Here is a 16,545-nt window from a genome sequence, read left to right on the forward strand (position 1 = left end):
CTTCTTCTTCTTCTCTTCTTCTTCTTCCTTCTCCTCCTCCTCTGTGGTTTTAATCTCTGGGTGTGACCTGTTTCCTTGAAGCTGTAAAACCCTACAGGCCTGAGTCAGTCTGAACTTTAACCCTCACACACCTGCTGTTTCAGTCTTTCATACCTGTTGTTGAAACTCTTCTTGTGTCCCTGATAAACCTCAGGCTGTGACTTCAGAATACCAGTTGAACTCAGTGGAAGCTGTCGTCTGTCAGGGTTAAAGTCTAATCTGAGTCTGGGTTTAGTTGGCGTGATAAGACGTGTTGTGTTTACTTACATCAGGACGTGGCAGTTTGACACATAAAGGCAGACTGCGTGTCATGATCCAGGTGTGTTGTAAAGGCTAGGTGTAGATCTGTGACGTGTGGATGAGCTGAGTAAACAGCAGGTGGTGTTCACTCCTGGAGTCACATTCACACCCACCACCTCCAACTGTCCACCACACAAACACAGTTAAGGGTAGGGCTGTGAGAAAATATCAGTTCTGCAATATATCGCAATATTTCGTTTCACAATACTATATCAATAATAAAAAGTACTGTATTGATATTTTTAGGTGTTTATTCAAATGCACATGTGGCAGAGGTTCTTTTTTGGTTTTTTTGGTTTTCTTTTTTGTTTATACAGGGTGACACAAAAAACGGGAACTTTTTAACAATCCAATAAAACCAAGAGTGATGGAAGAAAAATATTTTTTCATAGTAATGAAACCTTAAAACATGCCATTCAAGAAACAATGATGGAATTTTCATTTTTTAAAATTACTTCCTGTTGATGGCGTCCTCCTGTACGAATGCATTCTTGAAATCTGCTGTGAGATTCCTCATTGACCGCTGCAACATCTCAGCTGGGATACTGGGAATTTCATGAATTCTCTGTTTTAACTCATCCACAGTTCTTGGTCCAGTCGTGTACACCTTACTCTTGAGATAGCCCCACAAGAAAAAAATCACAAATGGCAAATCTGGCGATCTAGGGGGCCACGGAACGTTACCAAATCTGGAGATCACACGGTTACCGAACAATTCTGGCACAGCCGCCAGTGGTTACTAAATGGGGTGTGTTTACTTGCTCAAGGTCACTGTCTCGCAGTGCTGCCACTTGTTCATGTCTGCCAATACGCACTTCAAAAATTCCCGTTTTTTTGGGTCACCCTGTATCTTATCGATTATTATTTAACACTGTTTATTAAATAATGTTTGTTCCTTTGTTGGGATTGAACTCAAATCCTGTTCTGATGTTAGTTGTGAACTAATAGAATATGAACGCTTGAACAGGATCTGAAACTGGAATGTCTGTAAAACAGAATTTCAGTTTGAACACAGGAACATTTTGTGATAGAACATTAGATCCTGTTGTGATCAAATAAAAATGTGTTTAGTAATTGTGCAGATTTCTGGTGTAATTCAATTCTTCAAGAAAATACATTTTAAAAAAAGAAACAAAACCAATAAAAAATAGCCTTTTTAACAGTATTGTGATATATCGTGACATATCGTATCGCGGTCCTAGTATTGTGATTTGTATGGTATTGCCAGATTCTTGCCAATACACAGCCCAACTGCCTTCACATTGTCCATGTGTTGGAATGAGTGTTTGTCAGTTAATCCACCAGAGGGCGCTGCTCTTAATTAACATACTACGAAGTAAAGTTTTTTGAGCAGAAGAAGATTCTGGTCACTAACTCTGGTCTACAAGTCAAATGTTTCCAGAATAAAAGTGGTAAAACTGGACCAGGTGTGAGTCTGTGATCCAGACTAATTCAGTCCTAAATGCTGGTTGGTTGTAGTTTCACAGATACAGTCTGGACTCAAAATGGGAAAATGTAGAATTAATGATAGAATGGGTTTAAGTCCAGATGAATATTAGTGTCAGATCTACCAGATCTACTTCAAAACACTGTCTGCACATGACAAGTCATGGACTGTACAGGTTCTATCAGTGGAACTAGGGGTGTTACGAAGTATCGATTCCGCAATATATCACCACATTTCATTTCACAATACTGTATTGAAAAAAGTACTGTATCAATATTTTTAGGTATTTATTCAAATGCAGATGTGGCGGAGGTTCATTTTTGTTTTTTGGTTGTCTTTATTGTTTATATTTTATTATTATTATTGAACACTGTTTGAAGCACCCTAAAAGCACTTTTTTCTGTCTGAGAGGCAGATGGTAGTTCCTTTGATGGGATTGAACTCAAATCCTGTTCTGATGTTAGTTGTGAACTAATAGAATCTGAACATTTGAACAGGATCTGAAACTGGAATGTCTGTAAAACAGAATTTCAGTTTGAACACAGGAACATTTTTGATAGAACATTAGATCCTGTTGGGATCAAATAAAATGTGTTTAGTATTTGTGCAGATTTCTGCTGGAATTCAGTTCTTCAAGGAAATAATCATTTTAAAAAAGAAACAAACAAAATTTTGCCTTTTTAACAGTATCATGATATATCGTAATATCATATTGTGATTCTAGTATTGTGATTTGTATTGTATCACCAGATTCTTGCCGATACACCCCTAAGTGGAACATTTATAAATCTATTGGATAAATGGACACAAACCACATATGCAGATCCATCTGCAGTTCCATTTAACCTTTTAGAACAGTTTCATACATCATTATCCTCATTTATAACTGTTCAACTCATCCAGTATTTGGACTAAAGTCTGTGGACCCGTTGAATCCAGGTGTTTGTGTTCTAACAGGGGTCTGGGATCCAAAACAGTAAGGGCTAATGTCAGAATAGAGTTTGATATTATGGGATAGATATCAGTGCATTGGTTAATTTGGGTTCAATCATTATCTTTTCTTTCAAAATGACTCAGATGGTTTTTACATAATTTCTCTCAGCATTGATTTTTTTTTTTTTATCCATGACTGATTTTAAATGTTCTTCCTCTAAATGTCTCTAATATTTTTCCTGCTCTGACTGTAAATAATAATTTTCTTCCTCATCAAACCATCTACTGTCATCACATCTGACTGAGGAAGAAACATCTACCATTAAACTACAGTCAAATATTGATGTTTATCAACTCTATGGACATAAATCTGTGGACACATCATGTCTCCAGCTGTCAGATGTCCTGTTCATGAGGATCAGACACAAACATCAGTATTCATAATCAATAGGATATCTGTCCCATAATATAGATTCTATTCTGACATTTGTCCTTATTGTTCTGGATCCCAGACCCCTGTTAGAACACAAACACCTGGATTCAACGGGTCCACAGTCTGTGGTCCGTATCGTGGATGCCTCGGGTCATTCTGGTCTGAGGGTACCGGTCTGTGTTCCTCCTTCAGTCTCTTCTGGTCTGAGGGTACCGGTCTGTGTCCTCCTTCAGTCTCAGTTCTGGTCTGAGGGTACCGGTCCGTGTTCCTCCTTCAGTCTCAGTTCTGGTCTGAGGGTACCGGTCTGTGTTCCTCCTTCAGTCTCAGTTCTGGTCTGAGGGTACCGGTCCGTGTTCCTCCTTCAGTCTCAGTTCTGGTCTGAGGGTACCGGTCCGTGTTCCTCCTTCAGTCTCAGTTCTGGTCTGAGGGTACCGGTTGTGTTCCTCCTTCAGTCTCAGTTCTGGTCTGAGGGTACCGGTCCGTGTTCCTCCTTCAGTCTCAGTTCTGGTCTGAGGGTACCGGTCCGTGTTCCTCCTTCAGTCTCAGTTCTGGTCTGAGGGTACCGGTCCGTGTTCCTCCTTCAGTCTCAGTTCTGGTCTGAGGGTTCCGGTCCGTGTTCCTCCTTCAGTCTCAGTTCTGGTCTGAGGTACCGGTCCGTGTTCCTCCTTCAGTCTCAGTTCTGGTCTGAGGTACCGTCCGTGTTCCTCCTTCAGTCTCAGTTCTGGTCTGAGGGTACCGGTCCGTGTTCCTCCTTCAGTCTCAGTTCTGGTCTGAGGGTACCGGTCCGTGTTCCTCCTTCAGTCTCAGTTCTGGTCTGAGGGTACCGGTCCAACTCTCTCTGTTGTTTGTGTTTTCAGGACCCATCGGTGACCCAGGTAACCCATTCCTCCATGGACCCGGTGGACCAGTACAACCCGTTCCCTCCTCAGTCTTCAGTAAGACCCAGACCGGATTGGACCGGACCGGACCGTGTGGTGTCTGTCCAGTGTCTCTACATGTACTGTCATGTCCTCTGTCTTTGTCCTGTTCTTTTCTCCTCACATGTTTCTTCTCTGTTTTCAGGACAGTTTAGCCACTCATACGACTCCATATCAGCCTGCAGTCCTACAGCCGTCCACAGAGCCCAGCCCACAGGCCAGTACCACACTCTGATCTATCATCTATCATCTGGAATCTATAATATACAGTCCTGATCGGAAAGGAGCTGATCATGTGTAATCTATAATCTATAGTCCTGATCAAATGTACTGTGTATTGATCATGTCTATAATCCTGGTCAGATGTGTATTGATCATGTCTATAATCCTGGTCAGATGTGTATTGATCATGTCTATAATCCTGGTCATGTGTATTGATCATGTCTATAATCCTGGTCAGATGTATGCTGCTGCTGCCTTTGTCTTTCCGTTCTCACGTTGCTGGTTCTGACCCATGTTGCTTCATTCTTTTCCAGGCGGCTGCTGCTGCAGCTCAGGCCAATCTGCTGAGGCAGCAGGAGGAGCTGGAGAGGAAAGCTGCAGAGCTGGACCGCAGAGAACAGGAGCTGCAGAACCGAGGACCCACCGGTAAATCAATACAGTGATCAATAACGAACACGCAGACAGGCAGGAAACAACACCAACCATTATAATAGATCATAAATGCACACAATAAGACCAGACTGCTGCTGCTTGCTTTTTTCTGCCATTCTAACATGCACACGCAGCAGGAAAATAAAGGTGGATCATCACATTCAGTCACCGTTCACAAACATCCACTACTGAATTATTCACGTTTTATGTGTTTTTTTTTTGTTTTCCACGTCACACAAACATGAAGGTATAGATCAGGGGTCTCAAATGCTGTGTCTCCACTACATGGTACCGGCTCGACTCGACTCGACTCGGCCTTTTTGCATTTCCATTACGAAAAAGGACCTGGAATCTGGTACTCGGTACTAGTTTTTTGGTATCACCTCCGCTGAGGCTCCAAGCGATACTAAACCATGACGTATAAACACTGCAGACCACTGATTGGTCAGACAGTTTTCTCTGTGATCCGCTGTTTTACCAAAAACAGATGCAGAAGTGGACAGTAAACATAGCGGTACGTTAATCCACATGAGAACAGCCCAAAACTACACCATGGTCGGTCGAGGAGGTTCAGTCTTTGGTGGCCGACGTAAAAATTCAGACGAGACAACACACAACGAGTGAGTTTATCGGCAACTCTGAGCAGACGACAAGGAAATAACATGCTGCATCGCTATGACGACCAGGTACTATAAAGTCAGTAGTATCCTGTAATGGAAACAGTCTGCAGGAATACTGAGTTGAGCTGGTTCCACGTAGTGGAACCGCAGCAAAACATGCATCCCAGGAGCCAAATGCCAAAGGTTCCAATCCGGCCTGTGGGATGAATTTGAAAAGTGCAAAAATTCCACAGTCCAGGCTGTGGAACTCATTTTAGTTCAGGTTCCACATCCAGACCAATCTGATCTACAGTCAAATAATAACAGCAGAAGAACTGACACAAAGAATGACTGCAGATTTTCTTCTCGGTTAGATGTGAAAATATAATATTACACTATGCCTATTATAAATAATGACAACTTCAAATTTTTGACTTTGTTTTAGTGCAAACAATAACATTAAATTATGAAAATATTCACATTTCCAAACTCTCCTGTAACAGTAAAATGTGAATAACCTGAACAGATGTGTCCAACCTGAAATGTCTGTATTAAATTCAGTCCAGTTTGAACTCTTTTCTTCCTGTTCCTCAGTGTTTAGTGTCTTTGGAGATCTGATCCAGAATGCACATGGACTAATGAGAAGTGGAGGAAGAATATCGTTAAAATTGCACTTATTTTTCTTAGGAAATTTCAGGTTTTTTGGGTTATTCACATCTTTTATGTTTGAATAGTTTGTAAAAGCAAGTATTTTCATAATTTAATGGTTTTTTTTGCAATAAAACAGACAAAAATTTGGAGTTATTATTTATAGGTTATTATTTTACTGGTCCGGCCCACTGGAGATCAAATCGGGCTGAATGTGGAACCTGAAAGAACAGGAGTTTGAGAGCCCTGGTTTACATCATCTCCCTTTGTTCTGTTAATGTGTGTATGTGATGAATGTCCACAACCTGAACACCTGAAACCACAGGAGAAAAGCCCGTCCTCCAGCTGATCCGGTCTGTCTTCTGTCTTTTATCTGTAGGTAAGAGAACAACTGGCCTCCTCTGCCCAAAAGTTTTCCAATCAAGCCTTGTTTCTATCAGGACTTTTCTGAGGAGATCCCCCTGGAGTACCAGAGGGTCTGTAAGATGATGTACTACCTCTGGATGTGTATGTACAAACACCGCTCATCATCATCATTCACTCCTGAAACATGTGACTCTTTACATATATACAAAAGAATCATATGAAATGTTGTATCATTGTGTCTGTGCTGAGGCTCTGAAGTCAGAAAGCTGCTCCTCTGTGGCCGAATAAACAGCCACGCAGTGAACATCTTCTTTATTCGACAAATTGATCACAACATTTGGCCCGAATTCCAGAAGAAGATTAATTTACAGAAAATGACAGCTGGTGGAATAGTCAGGTCGTGTTTTTATCTTTAAAACGGTGAGGAATAAATGCAGAATTTAACACAAACCATTAGCATCATTAGGTTATAAAAGACAAAGAGTGACAGTAAAACCAAAACTCCCCCAGTCTGTGGGTTTTGGTTAAAGGTCAGTAAACCCTGAGCACTTCGTGTCCCTGAGACCTGGACTGGATTTTTACTGTAACGCAGTGTTTTTACTCTGCTGTATCAGGACTTTTTCTGCCTCTGTCGCCTCTGGTTATGAAAAGGGTCAGTGTTTTACTTTTACCTGTGGCGGCTCATCATTAGGGGGCGCTAGGGCGGCGCCCCACCTGCCTCACATGAAGAAGAGGCGATAGGAATCACCTAAAATAATATTTTTTATATTATGTAATACAATACAAAAAAGTCATATATAATATCCAATTAAGTGTGTCAGAACAAGAACACTACCTGCACTTACATGTACACATATACAAAAAAAAGGAGGGGGGGGGGGGTCTGCCTGCTTACTTAATATTAAAGTAATCCATAAATGTATGGAAGTAAATCTGTGTAATCAGATTTTGAATTAGAAAAGCCATTGAATTTCTAGCACTGGTTTATTTTTTTTGCACTGAAATTAAGTATCTGAATTTTTGCACCTGAATGTTTGCATCTGAATTTATTTAATTATGAATTTATGAACATAGTTGAATTCAGAGACAAACAATTCAGGTACTTAATTTTAGTGCAAAAACAGATTCAGATACTTAACTTCAGTGCAAAACAAATTCAGATACTTAATTTCAGTGCAAAAAAATTCCGATACTTAATTTCAGTGCAAAAAAATTCAGATACTTAATTTCAGTGCAAAAAAATTCAGATACTTTACTTCAGTGCAAAAAAATTCAGATACTTAATTTCAGTGCAAAAAACCCCAAATACTTCATTTCAGTGCAAAAAAATTCAGACACTTAATTTCAGTGCAAAAAAAAATCAAATACTTCATTTCAGTGCAAAAGAAATTCAGTGCTACAAATTCAATGTCTTTTATAATTCAAAATCTGATGACAGATTTATTTCCATATAAAGGCCTTCCAAATTGAATAAAATAACGTTAAATTATCTTTTAGTGAAAATTTGATTTTCTCCAAATGTAAGTGTTGCATAATGTCTTTCAACTAAAACAATTTCTCAGAAACATTAATATTTAAATAAACGAGCTGTACATGATACGGCCCGTGAGTACTGTGAATAATCTACATGTAAGTGGAGTTTAAACATGTTTTCAGTCGATAGTGAACAGTCAAGTGTTTCTTGTTTGGGGCAAAAATTGTGCCTAAGCACCTCCCACAGGAGTAAATGTCACATTCTCAAAAGAAGCAAAACCTTCCTCAGAAATGCAGCGTCACAAGATTTGACTAAACCAGGGTGAACGCACTTCTTCAGCTGGTGAGCTACTTTTAAAACGACCGAGACAAAATGATGTACGTCCACTATAAAGCAATATTTATTAGCATATACCTCAGCGGGTCAAACTGCTGCTACTTCACTAGTGGAACTACTGGATAACTCAGTGTGTAACACCACTGACTACGATGCAGGGGATCTTCTATTTTTTAATGCCATGTGATCTACCTGCACCCCCCCCCCCCTGGTCTGAGTACGTTGTCCATAATATAGTGTTAAAGACACTTATCAGGGACATGTCTGACTTTAAAGCAGTGATATTTGAAAATTCTTAATTTTCAAACATTTCCCTAAATGCTCTGTCCTCTATTTAAATCAGGGGGTCAAACATGCGTCCTGGGGGCCAAATGCGTCACACCAAAGGTTCCAATCCGACCCCTGGGATGAATTAGCAAAGTGCAAAAATTCCACAGTCCAGGCTGTGGATTTTATGTCAGTTCAGGTTCCACATCCAGACCAATCTGATCTACAGTCCAATAATAACAGCAGAAGAACCCACACAAAAGAATGACTGCAGATTTACTACTGGGTTTGATGTGAAAAAAATAATATAACATTATGGCTATAAATAATGACAACTTCAAATTTTTGTCTTTGTTTAGTGCAAAAAAATAACATTAAATTATGTAAATATTTCCATTTCCAAACTCTCCTGTACCAATAAAACATGAATAACCTGAACAAAGTGTCCAACCTGAAATGTCTGTATTAAATTCAGTCCAGTTTGAACTCTTTTCTTCCTGTTCCTCAGTGTTTAGTGTCTTTGTAGATCTGATCCAGAATGCACATGGACTAATGAGAAGTGGAGGAAGAAGACTGAGAAAATTGCACTGATTTTCTAAAGAAATTTCAGTTTTTTCAGATTATTCACATCTTTTTGGTTTGGATAGTTTAGAAAAGTAAGTATTTTCATAAGTTAATGGGGTTTTTTGCACTAAAACAAAGACAAAAATGTGCAGTTGTCATTATTTCTAGGTCGTTCTGTTCTTCTTTTACTGGTTCAGTCCACTGCAGGTCAAATCAGACTGAATGTGGAACCTGAAAGAACAGGAGTTTGAGAACCGTGGTCTAGACAAATATGAGCCCTTTAAAATCGTGGTGCATGTGCTTTGGCGTACCCTAGTGGTGATGTGTTATAGTGCAGCTGAAAACTGACCTGTGTACTGCTCCAGTAAAACTAATTTCATCAGCCGCCGCTGGTCTTTCACCTTCACTCATTCAGGATATTGGATTCTTTTCTCTGTTCTCTGGTTTTATCATGTGTTCACTCTGGTCCACTCATTGTCACATGTGTCTTAAATCCACATCATGTTGACCCTGGTCTGGTCTGTGTGTTGGTCCAGTTCACTGTGTGACTCTGTTCCTGAACCTCCTGGCCTGTTTGGCCCAGTTCATCAAGGCTTCGTCCTACGGCGTCAACTTCGGTCTGTCCATCCTCTGGCTCATCCTGTTCGCTCCCTGCTCCTTCCTCTGCTGGTACCGACCCGTCTACAAGGCCTTCAAGTGAGTGGCCCACACAAACCTGCTCTGGTCTCATCCGGTCCTGTTTGGTCTGGTCTGGTCTGGTCTGGTCTGGTCTGATCTGATCCAGTCCAGCCCAGTCTGGTCTGATCTGGTTCGGGGTGGTCCGGTCCGGTCTGTCAGTCCCTTCAGTAAAGCTCTGGCCTGTGTTTTCAGGACTGACAGCTCCTTCAGTTTTCTTCTTCTTCTTCTTCGTGTTCTTCTGCCAAGTGGCCATCTTCACCATCCAGGCCGTGGGCATCCCCAGCTGGGGCAACAGGTGAGTCTGGGTTAGGGTTCGGGGGTTCGGGGGTTCGGGGGTTCGGGGGTTAGGGTTAGGACACAGGTGTGGATGTCCAATCACAAATCTAAATGAGTTCAAAACCAGACACAGGACAGCAGCAGCTGGAACAAACACAACGTGGAAACGGCAGGAGCTCCCTTCCCTCTATGCCAGGGGTGGGCAGTCCTGGTCCTGGAGGGCTGGTATCTGCATGTTTCAGATGTATCCCTCTTCCAACACACCTGGTTCACATGATAAGCCTATCATCAAGCTCTGCAGAAGCCTGATAATGACCTTCAGGTGTGCTGGAAGACGGAAACATCTGAAACATGCAGGATACCAGCCCTCCAGGACCAGGCTTGCCCACCCCTGCTCTGTGCATATTCCTCCAGCCGTTTCCGCATCATGTTTATTTCATCCATATAACACCAAATGGTCGCGCTGCTGCTGCCACGTGGCTGCACGAACCTCCGTTTCCCACAATGCACGTTGCAACAAAATTCCTCAGATGCCCAGTTCCCTCCCAGCTCTGATTGTAAACACGTTTTTTTTCTGGTGGATGGAACTAAGAAAGTGTTCAGAGTGAGGGTAGAGATTCAGCTGAGGAATGACACAGACCAACAGACGAATGAAACTGAGGAGAGGACTGAGGATGGACAGATCTGAGGAGACGCCGGTCACGTTAGTCTCCCACCTTTAGAGTCAGGGCTTTGATCTGAAGCGTCCTGGAGGACTGCAGTGTGGGTTTGTTTTCATGTCTTGTGTCTTTGCTGTTTAAATCCTGCTCATGTGATCTAACTGGGCTTAAACTCTCCCTGTTCTCAGCGGTTGGATCACGGCTTTCACCATGATTCGGGCTGACACGGCGGTCGGATGCATCATGATCGTGGTGGCGATCCTGTTCACCATGTGTGCAGTTCTGTCTGTGGTCCTCCTGAAGATGGTAAACACCCCTGTCACTTCATAAATGTTGAAGTATCTGATCATTCCACATGTTTCTGTAACTGTGGAACAGGATGAAACCATGCTCAGAGTCCAGGTCCGGTCCAGTTCCCAGTCCTGGTCCATCTGGTCTCCTTGGTCTGACCCTCTGTCCCTCATGTCTCAGGTCCACAGTATGTACCGTCGGACCGGGGCCAGCTTCCAGAAGGCTCAGCAGGTTTTCTCAGGGCGTCTTCAGTAATAAGGCGTTTCAGAGCGCCGCCGCCGGGGCAGCGTCCTCCGCCGCTCAGGGTGCCTTCCAGGGAAACAACTGACGCACCGAAGGGGGCGGGGTCTGGGGGATGTCAGGTGACCACAGCGACTACAGCCGGTCGGGGAGCGGCAGCGAACGTCAGACCTGATGGCGTCCATTAGACCTGCTGCCGCGGCGTCCAATCACGGCTGGGTTCTCCGTGTGTTTCAGCTTTTGTATATTCGGGCGCTTTGTGACCGTTCCTCAGCGTTTTGTTTGACATTTGGGCAAAATGAAGTTTGTGAATGTTTGATCTTAACATTTCTACACTGACTTTAAAAGAGGAAGGAACACAATCAAAGGGTTGATCCGTTTCTTCTCTGTCCACAGCTCATTTACTGAAACATGTTTATATGAAGTGCGGTGCTCGTTTCTGCCTTTAGATTTTCCAGTCAATCATCCACAGAAAATCATCCTTTGTTCATTTCATCTGATTCAAAATAACAGTGAAAAACAGTCCATACAGGCCATGGATGAGGTGGGGTCAGTACGGTGGGTCCCAGTTAAAGTCTGAAGAGGAAGTGTGAGGTTTAGGCCTTAAACAGGGCGGTCCAATGCAGCCCAGTCTGAACTGGATCTGATCTGCAACCTGATCTACAGTCTGAGCTGGAATGGGCCACATCAGTCAAATAATACATAATGATTAAAAAAAAGTAGTGACAACTCCACACTTTCTATGTCTAACTTGTGTGTTTTAGAGAGAAAAAAAGTACAATTATATTATGAAAATGTTTACATCTACAAACTACCCTTTAAGAAATGTACACAACCATGAACAAACTAAAATTTATTAAGAAAAATATGTAATTGTACCAATATTCTGCCTCAGTTTATTCTTACCTCCACCAGGAGGTATTGTGATCACTTTGCTTTGTTGTTTGTTTGTTTGTTTGTCTGTTTGTTTGTTAGCAGCTTTATGGGAAAATTCTTCCTCCCATCTTTCCCAGATCTTCCCCACAGATAGGCCTAGGCCCTGGGACCAGCCTATTACATTTTGGTCCCAGTAGGACAAAGTTCAAGGTCACAGCAAGGTCACAACATCTGCATTTTCCATCTGTCATCATTGAGCAATTTTCCAAAATTCATAAAAAATTCAAAACGACTCTGATTCTCCTCCAGTTGGATCCACCTGTAGCTTAGAACAGTCTCTTGTATGTGGAACTAATTGTCCACATCCACTGTGGAATGTGGACTCTGTGGACATTTACACTGAACATTGAAAATCCCATTTCCCACACATTTAAAATTAGAACTCAACTAATATTGATGTGAATTGAATCTAATTGGACAGACACATGACTGGGACCAGATTCAACTGTTTCTGTTTATGGAACAACCTGGAAACTGTTGGATTTAAACAGAAAGAGTCGGTCCACACATTCCACCGTTCAGGGTGTTTGGTGGAGGTTTGTGTTCTGAACATGTTTAAACATGTTCATTCTAACAGTGGATCTGAAAATACACAGAACATTTAATAACAGACAGAATATTGGAACAATTACACTGACTTCCATTAAAACATTTCAGGTTATTCACATTTTTTGTGAAAAGATACTTTTAAATGTAAACATTTGACTTTTTTTTTTTACATTAAAATAAACAGAAACATGGTCTTGTCATTTTCAGTCCTTTTCTGACCTCAGCCTCCTCAGACTGAACTCAGATGATTATCTGAAGTGTAATTTTTTTTGTATTTCCGTATTCATCCCGTGGCCTGAACCTTTGGGTGGGCCGGTTTTGGCCCGTGGACCGTATTTGACGCCTGTACCTTAAACCGTCTCAGTTCTGATTTGGACAGATCAGATTTGGTGCCTTTCAAAATAATGACTTTAACCCAAAGAAAACACTCCGATGAGGAAATGATAGTTGTGGATCTGCACCGTGGCTCTGACACAGGCCTGTAAAGCCTTATATGAAAAGTGTTAGAACATGTTTGAACCCTGATGAAGCAGCTGCAGCTTCAGCTTCAGTTTCAGTCATTGTCCTTTTGGTGACGTTCTGCTCAGACATGAATGTGCCTTTAACCCACTGTGTCAAACCAAACAGGTGGTCCACCACTTCTGTCAGTGTTCTGGGGGTCCCAATCATTTCTCCAAAACTCTAAATTATTTGTCCTGATGTATATTTTTTCTATATGATCTCTTGACGTGTGACATATGGACAGTTCACAGTGTCATTTTTACACTTGAACACTGTTGACATGAAAACACCGTTCAGTGCCTTTTGTATCAAATAAAATGCTTTGCTTTGAACCTCGGCCTGTTTTTTCTGTTTTTCTGGCGCTTTAGACCACATGTGTGTCCAGCGTCGGCTTCATCGTTCTTTCATTTTCATTTTTTTCTTTTCAAAGTTTGTTCAGTTTTCAAGAATTAATTTTTAGTCCAATGTCCTGAAGGTCCGATGGACTATTGGTGTCAGTTGCAAGGTTATTATCATGAATGAAAACTGACGAAATGATGAAAACTAGAATTGTAAAAACATTTTCGTTAACTGAAATAAATAAAACTAGAATTAAAGAAAAAAAAACAAACTGTATTGTGTGTTTACAAAACTAAAACGGATAAAAATTATGGATAAAACTCCCTTCGTTTTTGTCTTTGTCAACGTCAGATTGATACGAAAGCAATTTATTTCACTCTAGCAATTTTATCTAGCGGCACCATATGGTACTTGACGGTCCGTCACTTGTGTTCACTTGTGGTTTCCAGTCGTCTTCTGGTCCCCACTCTACCTGGAAACATGGAGACTAAAGCAGAGTCCTGTCTGGGATTGATTTGAATACGACGACAGAGAAGAAGAGAAAAGAGACCACTGAACTAACATTAATACTAAAGCTAAGCAATTAGAAAAAAAAAGAAAACTAAAAACTAGTAAACCTGCTCTAAAAACTAATTAAAACTAACTGAATTAGAGGAAAAAAGTCTAAACTAAATAACTAATTAGAATGAAAAATCCAAAACTATTAGAACCTTGGTCAGTTGTGTCTGTGCTTAAACATTTTTCTCAAATCTTCTCCAAAACCGTCGGCCACAGTCAACTGAAATTCATAGCAGAGGTTCTTTGGGTTAAGATCTACCACATTTGTTCAAAGAATTGGGAAATGGATTTTTGAATTTGTTATGAATTTGTGAATTCTTAAAAATCCCCACTGGTTTATAATGGGACACATTTCAAAGTGCTGTAACTTGAAAACAGTTTAAGATGTTGATTATAATTACAATTGGTAATAAATAGGAAGTCACATATGGGCTTTCATTTGGTGCCATGACCTTTGACCTTGAGTAACCTTGAAGCGTCCAAACAAATGTCAGTTAATGTTTTGAAATATGCCGTTGGACTACAGGAGCCGTGGTCCTGTTTTGAAATATTCACAGTATGTGCTTCCTTCTACTGGTCCATCTGTTGATGGTTTAGAACATGTAAATGGTTCCACATATCAGTCTAGTTCCTATTGATCACTGATAGAAGTCAGATATGGACTTTAATTTGGGTCCATGACCTTTGACCTTGAGTAACTCAAGGTCACTCACAGATCTAGAAGTGGGTATACGTAATGATGACTGAAAAATCAGTGGGTATGCTCCATATAACCTGGACCAGACCACTGCTCCAGACCCTGTACTCCTGTGGTTAGGAAACCCCTCAACCATACACAACTGCTACACTGGTATTCTATTCTATTCTATTCTATTCTATTCTATTCTATTCTATTCTATTCTATTGTGTTGTTTTAGTCTCTTCTCTTCTATTGTAAATTGCTGCAGGTGTTTTATAGTTTTTCCTCGGGGGGGGGGGGGGGGGGGGGGGGGGGGGGGGGGGTGGGGGGGGGGCTGTTGATCACTCCAGTGTCAGCTCCAGTAAACAGCTGTAGGTGTTTTTGACCGACTGGTGTTCTGTTCACACCTCAGACGGTTACATCCTCCTTTCATTTTTGTTTTTTTTTGTATTTATCGAATGCTCCTGCTGTAATCAGTCCAATCAACTGAATATTTGTGGCATTTCATTTTCTGCAGTTGAATCACTTTTTTCCAGTTGACCTGAACTGCAGTTGTACTGTTTGTCCAGCAGGTGGTGCTGTAGAGCTGTCAGCCCTTTTATTCTGTGACTGAATAACGTTCTACTGGGATTGAAATGTCCTGTTCTCAGATCTGAACCCATGAAATGATCTGAAGTAAAGGTTCACAGCAGGACTGGAAGCATCCTGTAGACCAGGGCTGTCAGACTCAGTTTAGTTCAGTTCCACATTCAGCCCAGTATGATCTGCAGTGGGCCCGACCAGTCAAAGAATACCAGTGAAGAAAGTAAAATTACATTACGATAATGTTTATATCTACAACGTTTCCTTAAAAATCTGAATAGCATGAACGACTTGAAATGTCTTAAGAAAAACAAGTGCAATTCTAAAAATACTCTGCCTCAGTTTATCATTTACACATGTGCATTACAACTTACATTACAAATACAATCACACAAAACATTTAATAACAGGTATTGGTACAATTGCATTTACTTTTCTTAAAACATTTCTGGTTGTTCATATTTGTTCAGGTTATTCACATTTTTTGTAAAAGGGTAATTTATTAATGCAATATTTTCATGTAATTTAACTTTTTTTTCCCCACTAAAACAAAGATAAAATCTACAGTTTTCATTATTTAGGTTATTATGATACTATTTTACTGATGTGACCCAGTTGAGATCTACTTGGTCTGTATGTGGAACCTGAATTAACCCTTTCATGCGTGAATTTTGAGACCCTTAATCAAGATTTTTTTTCCTGAGTGTTTTTATTCCTTTTTAAGTATGAAAAAAACATGTCTAAAGAACATTTTCCTCTGAACCCATTTTTTTCATGGAGCCGCAAAATGTCCACTCAGCTGGACACCATGCATTTAATTTTTGAAGCAAATAACGTATTTACAGATATATTGTGTGAAAACTATGAAATAAAACATTTGAATGCTTATTGTAGGTGGCTCATTTCTCAGACGGGTAGTTGTTTGTTTACATGCTTTACTACTTCTCTTCCTGACGCTTCGCTCTTTGCTCTCTGCTATGCTTTCTTTTTTTCTGTAGCAATCCTTCCTTTTGCTACAAAATTCCTGGAAAGCAGGTCCTGGATACCTATGAATATAGTGGGAGCTTGATTTCTGAAAGAAACTGAAGGTTACCACTGTTATTACAACCTTTTTACTCAGTGTGTGGCTTCAGCAGCACGAGCCTGCACTACGGTGACTGAGAGTGAGGAGCTCAGCTAACGACTAATTAGCAACTGAGAAAAATTCTGTGATATACTCTGAGACAAAAGACGGTACCTGGATTCTGGAATCAGCAGATTTTACCTGTAAGGAGTCAGGT

General features: G+C 40.9%; 1 pseudogene; it reads left to right on the forward strand.

Moving 5' to 3' along the window:
• Window positions 1–3,293: 3,293 nt before the first annotated feature.
• Window positions 3,294–11,326, forward strand: LOC115420412 (secretory carrier-associated membrane protein 2-like; annotated as a pseudogene).
• The last annotated feature ends 5,219 nt before the right edge of the window (window positions 11,327–16,545 follow it).

The sequence above is a fragment of the Sphaeramia orbicularis genome, chromosome 6, assembly GCF_902148855.1.
Source record: "Sphaeramia orbicularis chromosome 6, fSphaOr1.1, whole genome shotgun sequence".
Taxonomy (NCBI): domain Eukaryota; kingdom Metazoa; phylum Chordata; class Actinopteri; order Kurtiformes; family Apogonidae; genus Sphaeramia; species Sphaeramia orbicularis.